The following is a 7,623-nucleotide window of genomic DNA, read 5'->3' as shown; positions in this document are numbered from 1 at the left end:
AGGAGACCAAAAGGCAGTACTACAAAGACCTTTGCCAGCAGGTAGAGGAGAAGAAACAACATGCGGAGAGGAGCAGAACTAGAAATTCCATCGTCGACCGAACAGTTAGTTATTTTAGAACAATAATATCGCTTTTTAACTAATGCCTTGGTTATACATGTAACGTCAATCCGATTTACATTGATGTACATTGCTGTTGTGTGTTGCATACCTCAGTAATATTGCTATGAAGCAGTGTCACACAGGCATATGGACAATAATGGCCAAAAAAATCGAAAATTCATCCTAGAATTCCCTGAGTTTGCAATGAAAAAGTAAAATATTTATTCTGTTAAGTTATTTTCTATCCTTTTTTGAGACAATTGAAATAATAATAATTACTTTATGAAGGCATGTTTACTAATGGTGTTGTACCTCTCTTACCGTCTGCAGCACAATGAGACCATGCAGCAGTGTATGTGGGGGATGCCAGGAGGCGGGGCCCCGAACCACCTGGGCACAGTGAGGAGGACCAAACTGCTCTCCACTGCAGGGATTGTACCCCACGAGCAGGTAAACAAATACAGTTTATAACCTAGCTTAATTCCATGCATAACCAGACATCAGGTCTTGCGAGCGTACTAGCTTCAACTGGAAATGGAGTAAAAGAAAGGGGCCGAGAATAATGCAATGAAGATACGTTTGTAGCAAATAAGGATCGTGGACATAATAACTGTTACCATTGTGCCTGCAGGTGCCCATTTATTTTCAGAATCACTAATTACAGCTGTGACTGCTTATGTTTGAAGAGCCATGTGCTTCAAGCCTTCGTTAGCAGACTGGAGCACAAACATTTGTCAGAGGCAGAGCTGCTTTGGAGGCATAAATAATCTCATTGGTTGAGTTAAACCTGAGTGGGCGGAGCCAAAGAACCACAGTTAGGTAAACTAGTTAACCAGCCTGCTGAAATTCAGGGATCATGCATGTCACGGTCATGAATGAATGAAAAAAAAAGTAATTGCCATTCATATTTATATTTTTATTTTGATCAGATCTTTCTTTACCATTGAAGTTTGCCACTTAGCTAACCTGCACTCTGAAAACTGTGGTTCTTTGGCTCCGCCCACTGAGGTTTAATTTCTGCCTCCCAGAAATGTTTGTATAGCTAAAACTCCAATCTGCTCCTCTTCACACATATATATAACTTTACTGTTGAAGCAGCTAAAACTCAAACCTCTGACTGTGGCTGTTAACAGCAGGAGGAGGTCTGACTGCAAACAAGTTGTGTTTGAGGTCATAACATGAGTCTCAGTCCTAGGCCAGCATGGAGAACATTACAGCACATTTCAATGGCTGGCCTTCTGAATGCTGTCTTTGTTTCCTCCCCAGCTCCACTGCAAAGGCTTCAGTGGGACCCCCTTTCATCTGCATGTGAAGTGAAGGGCACAGTATCCCCCAACCGAGACAGCTGATAATGCCATTAAACTATGGTGCAGTTGGCCAAACAGTAGGCTACTCTCTGACTTTCGTTTTCATTTGGTGACAAGTAAAGTAAGAGTTTTAGCCATTAAAATAAGAAAATGGATCATTTTCAGCAGCAAATAGTAATAGGATACAACAAAGAAAGATAGGGTATAAATAAACTGTGACAACAAAAAAACAAATGAGGAATATGTACAATGTGTGAATATACCAAAAAATGTGAAACGCGTAGTATGAAGTAAGTGAAAAATGATTTTAAAAAGTTTATATATGTAATAACATCAGAGGAATCTGAGAATATGAAGACAAACATAATGTGATTTCAAAATGTGCTCATGTTCACATTAACAGGTCTACAGAGGGCCGTACATATGGACAGAAAGTATCTAGGCATTCAGAAGTGTGTTGCAAAAACTATACATTCATAAAAAATATTCACTTTACAGATGTAGCTAGCATGTACAGATTTGTATATGTGCATTACTAGCTGCCAACAAAGAATCCAGATGGAGGCACAAATGAGACAATGTGCAAGGCATATGTGAATCGTCTGTTCTCATTATCACTAACAAAATATAACTGTGGATAGATGTAGAATTTGCTGTTGTCGTATGAACACATAACTCCAATTGTGGTAATTTTCATTTTTTCCACTTCAATTGAAGGATTATACCGTCCTCTATGGCAGTGATTCTCAACCTTTTTCATATCAAGGACCCCTAAATTAGTACGCATTTGGGCCACGGACCCCCATTTGATGAGATTTTGTCTCTCGGAACCAAATCTGAAAATACTTTTATTGTGACTATCTGTATTGTAGGTAGAGGGATAACAGTGAAACTATGATCAAAACAGTCATCCTTCTACATGCTCTAATTGTGTTAACTTCTTGTAAATTAAATAATACTGACGTTTAACAATTAATCAATTTGCTGGGAACCCCCTGAAAGTGTCTAAAGGACCCCTGGTGGTCCCCGGACCCCACGTTGAGAACCACTGCTCTATGGGTTGAGAAAACTCCACGACCCTTGGTGTTTATGCATCCCTTTCAAACCCCATTTGATACACTCATGAAAATGCATGTTCATCAAGCTAAAGACAAGGCTGTTTTACCCTGCCTGCCTCTATAGACCAAAGCAAAGAGCAGTGCACTGGCCACAACTGACTGATAGAACATGTAGAGTAGTCTGTTCCATATCGAAACACCTTGGCCTCCACAATAAGAGCAGTCGACTCTGCCCTCTCTTGTACAGTGCCTCCATGTTGTCAGTCCAGTTCGTTGTTGATGTGAACCCTCAGATACCTGCACCATCTCCACCTCCTCACCCAAGATGGTGGTTGCTGTCAGCGGCTTCTTGCTCCTCTACCAGCTCCTGCTGTCTTACTGACACTGAGCTGCAGATGGCTCTCCTCGCAGAGTTGAATCTGAAGTTAGAAGTGTAGAGAGAGTGAACAAGAAAAGTGACAGCACAGTTTCCTGAGGTTTCCGCCGCGCTACAGCACTCTGCAGCATGTCTGACTCACTGCTCTGACACACACACACACACACACACACACAGACTCACCACAGAGGATTGGTATAATGGCAAATGATTGATCGCACTAAAGCGAGGTGGATTGCAAAGTGTGGGCTTACAATAGCCTACGCAGGTCATCAAAAAGTTTGTGTGCTGAATGAATCCCTTGTTTAAATCATGCTGATAAATTGAATATGTAGTTAATGCAGATGACTCATATTTTAAGAATATATTGAGGTCAAAAAGGGAATTTCACTCACTATAGTTTTGGGAATAAGCGATGGCTGCATTGTTTGAATAATTAACCTGAATACTGAATAATGAATCCAAAAGTTTCAAAAGATTGATTTCCCAGGTAATGTTCAACTGATTACATGCTGGAGAGCGATGACTCAGTGCCTCTAATTACATGGCTTTGAGGCATGACGTTGGCAAGCTCCTAATTGTAACAGTTTACAGCAGAGGCATTGTTAGGATCTTGAAACATTGGGGGTTTAGCCCAGCCCAGAAATCTTTCGATTTTCACCTGATAATTGCACCATTTTCAAGTTATTTCAGAGTAAAGTGAATATAAGATGTGAGACACTGTGCTCTACCAAAAGGTTCCGGTCAGGTGCGTAGGCTGGCTTTCACAACATGAAATCAAAGTAAACAAAATGAGTGCACATTCAACTTCGTTATTATTTTTATTTTCAGCAGCAGGAGTAAAACCCTAAGAAAAAAATAAGAGCCTTGACATTGATGAAGCAGTAATATGCTAGATTGTATGTTGCCAATGCTTTGTTCAAGTTTGAAAATTGACCAACCCTGTTCTCATAGCTTCTACTTCTATTGTGTGACAAGGGCTCCTTTTGAACTGTGACAAATTTGAAGTGTGACAAACTATGTTAACTCTGTGTCTTGTCTATCTGATACTTGGTGTCTCATCTGTCTGTCGCACTCCTCCTCTCCTCTGCTCTCTCCTCCTGGTCTCTTCTCCTCTCTCCTATCCTGGTCATAAAAAGGACGCAATCAGCAGCATATGCCAACCAAAATCTAACCAAATCTCTCATTTTTTGATGTGATGATTAGATCATAAACACATGCTATTTATCAATTTATTTTATACATAGACTTAACCAATTATTTGAACACACCAACCAATATGAGATTATACAAAAGCAAACCATTAATGCACTATTCCATAATGCCAGCCAAGTAGTGTGAAGTAGATCTGCTGCTTGAATGACACAGAGGACCCAAAACGTACTACTTGCGTTTTTGATCAACAATATCATATTATTTTCGAGGGCTTTAATGCGTGATCGGAATGACAGATGAATAGATCCGGGGCTATTTTTTTATTATTCTTATTTTTGTAAAAAAAAAAAAAAAAAAGAATAATACGCCCAGGCCTAACGATGGTTTACAGTGATCCTGTATGTGCGTGGTTGGTTTTTATAGAATGCGGGCCTTGTTCTAGAGGGCAAGAGCAGTCTTCTCCCTCAGTGGGTGGGTAATTATGATATAGAGACAATTATAAGGGACAGTGAAAGACCCGTGATTAGAGCGTGGGCTGACAAGGTTGGTAATTACTACTGTGGGACTCTCAGAACAGGTGCCTTTTAGCATATCCTCTCATGTTATGTGAAAAGATGTTATTAAAGTACAATGCACTTTTACCAGTTTGTTCCTCTAGTACTTTTACCAGTTTGCTTTTACCTACCTCATTGCTGGTTCATCTGATGAAAGAGGAGTAGCTACAACAGGCAATAAATTCAGTTTAAAAAATCATTTATTAATCGTCTTTACCGGCTTATTTTTACTCAGGATCCCAGGGAGCTGGAGCATATCCCAGCATGCATTGTCTGGAAGGCAGGGAAACACCGTGGACAGGTTGCCAGTCTATTGCAGGGCTAACACAGATAAACAGACAATCATTCACACTCACATTCACACCTATGGGCAATTTAGAGTCTCCAGTCCACCTGACTTGCCTGTCTTTGGACTGTGGGAGGAAAACTGGAACACCTGGAGGACACCCATGCAAACACGGGAAGAACATGCAAACTCCACGCAGAAAGGATGCACAGAATCGAACCCAGGACCTTCTTGTTGTGAGGCGCTAACCGCTGATCCACCATGCTATATCAGTGGAAAAAAATATCATCATTAAAAGAAACTTAATAAAATATAGCTTCATGAATTCAGCCTGACCCTGTAACAATGTTGAACTTTATTGATCCCTATTAGGGAAATAGTCTTTTCACTAGCCCCGCCTCCAGGGAGGTCAGAGGTCAGGGTCAGCTTCAGAACAAAACCTCTACAGGTGGAAGGGACTCAGTTTTGCTCAAGGACACTTCAGCAGGGGCCAGTTGCATAAAGCTAGTTTAAGACCAGTCTAAGCCTTAGACTGGTCTTAGATTCTCAGGCTGGACTAGTCTAATTAAGACTGTCTGTTACTTAAATATTACGACTGACTTATTTTGAGGTAGGAACGATAGCCACCTTCCCCCTGGCTAATCTTGAGTTAAGAACTTTGTTGTTATGGCAACGAGTTGGCCCAACTGTCAGTGGGAAGTTTAAACACTGAAACTGTTTCATACAAGATGCCAAATCTTTTGCCAAAAATGCCAAACATTTTTTGGGAAGAGTCTGAAGAAGAGAGCGAGTCTTTAGAGACAGAAACAAGCCATTAGAGATCTATTGTCACGTGGAGGTGTGGTGAGGACCCAAATGCAGGACAGCGAGGCAGGTGGTGATCAAAACCCCAAGACTGGGTGTTTACTGAACAGATAGCAGGTGACACAGGAAACCAAAAACGAGAGCTCTACACAAACTGACACAAGTAACAGAACAATGATCCGACCAAGACTGACTGGGGAACAAGACTAATATACACATGGGGGGTGATTACAAATGAGACACTGGGGGCAGACATGAAACAAGGTACACGTAGAACTAAAAGAACTAGACAGGGAAACATAATCCACAAAGAAATACAAAAGACAAAGAACAAAGGGAAAAAGTCACAACCATGACATCTATGACAATCAAGAAGTAGTAGAAACAGGTAAATATAAGTGTATATAGCAAGTTTGACTTAAAGTCACATTTAAGTCTAAGACCAGGTCTATCTTTATGCAACTGGCCCAAGATTGAACCAGGCTCATCCAGTTGAAGGACAGTCTCTTTAACCACCAATCACAATGATATTCCTTTAATATTAATTTAGGGACTTATTGTACTCAATAGTGACTTTATAGTGACCTAACGTTACTTTATGGTACAATATGTATTATCTCCTGTGTTATCACTATAATATTCAAATTATATCCCTATAGAGATTTATAGGTTTGCTGTGATGTTCATTCATTACAGGAACACTGTGGGTCTTCCTAGGCCACTCTGTTGCCCTGATAGCCTAAAACACAGAGCCACATCCTTTAAACCAGTGATATTTTTTATTCAGTCGTGTCTACGATTACAAAAAAGACCTAGGGTGATGAGGGTAATGTGGGACACTGACTAATGTGGGACACCTAAGCTCCAGTGCATTTATCTCTTATTCTAACACATGCAAGTGAATAGGATTGTTGTCAAATCCAAGCAGGGGTGTTATGTGATTGAAATCACATGACTTCACGATTGTGCTGTCATAGATGCGGGAGGGGCAATCATCAAACAGGAAGTACCCCACGTAAAGTCCAATCAAAGGTCAGTGATATAGGTTTTAAATGAATGCTAAGGCCATAAATCTGTCATTAAAAAAACAATGTTCCTAATTGTTATCAGATTATGTTTGTGATATATTTATGCATCAAATTATGCAATAATATGGTGAAAATGTGTTTACGTTTTTTTTAAATTTCAGTTAACCTTTAGTTGTCCCACTTTAGGAAAGGTGGTTTCAATAGTGGGACAGCATGCTTTGACTAATCTGGGACAGTCAAAATTGGGGAAATATGCATTTAGCAAAACTAAATGTGCAATATATATATTTATTGAAGGTTTGGGGGTCCTAGTCTTGTAATGCAGCATTTTATTAGTTTTTAGGTCAGGGATCAAAACCTTGTCATTGGCCAATTAAGATAGCTAGCTAGGTCAAAGCAACAGCTTTTATTCACACTGAAATCAAATGCATAGAACATATTCCTTTTCTTAGGGCAGATAAGTTTGCCTTGCATAAATTAAGGTGATATAGACTTTTCTAAGCCTAATAATGAGTGTCCCAGATTTCAGCGCAAGCCGTCCCAGATTAGAAAATGCACATTTTCTAGGAACAATTTGGCACATGGAACACTAATATGTGCCATTTCCTCTCTGAGTATGATATCTGAATTCTTTCTTCTGATTTCATTAGGAAACATCTTGGGGATTTCAGAATGGTAATGGTAAATTGTCCCACTTTACACAAATCCACCCTATAGTTATTCTAAAATATAAACTATAATATAATGTAGTATGGAGTATTATTAGGCCTATATGAATATTATAGTGACACCATAGGAGATAAACACTATACCATAAGCTACGATAAGGTCACTATAGACTAATGTTTGGGTATATTCTTTAAGTCCCTATAGGAATATAATGTAACAGTGATTGCGCATGTAAATGGTTAACCCGACGCAGCAGCGGACCGAGCTGACGTCAGACTCTCAGA

The 7,623-nt window shown here is 39.8% G+C and overlaps 1 long non-coding RNA gene across 1 annotated transcript; it reads left to right on the top strand.

Annotated features, from left to right (window-relative positions):
* On the top strand, positions 1-1,459 carry LOC139663208 (uncharacterized). Its single transcript, XR_011696700.1, has 3 exons — positions 1-104; positions 433-552; positions 1,369-1,459. It is a non-coding gene; the product is annotated as an uncharacterized lncRNA (long non-coding RNA).
* Positions 1,460-7,623: the final 6,164 nt, after the last annotated feature.

The sequence above is a fragment of the Centroberyx affinis genome, unplaced genomic scaffold (genome assembly GCF_046629955.1).
Source record: "Centroberyx affinis isolate AG114_WGS23_722 - 3 ecotype Tasmania unplaced genomic scaffold, CSIRO-AGI_Caff_v1 ptg003958l_1, whole genome shotgun sequence".
NCBI lineage: Eukaryota > Metazoa > Chordata > Actinopteri > Beryciformes > Berycidae > Centroberyx > Centroberyx affinis.
Note: the sequence above shows the minus strand (reverse complement) of the source record. Positions and strands in the feature narration are given on the sequence as shown.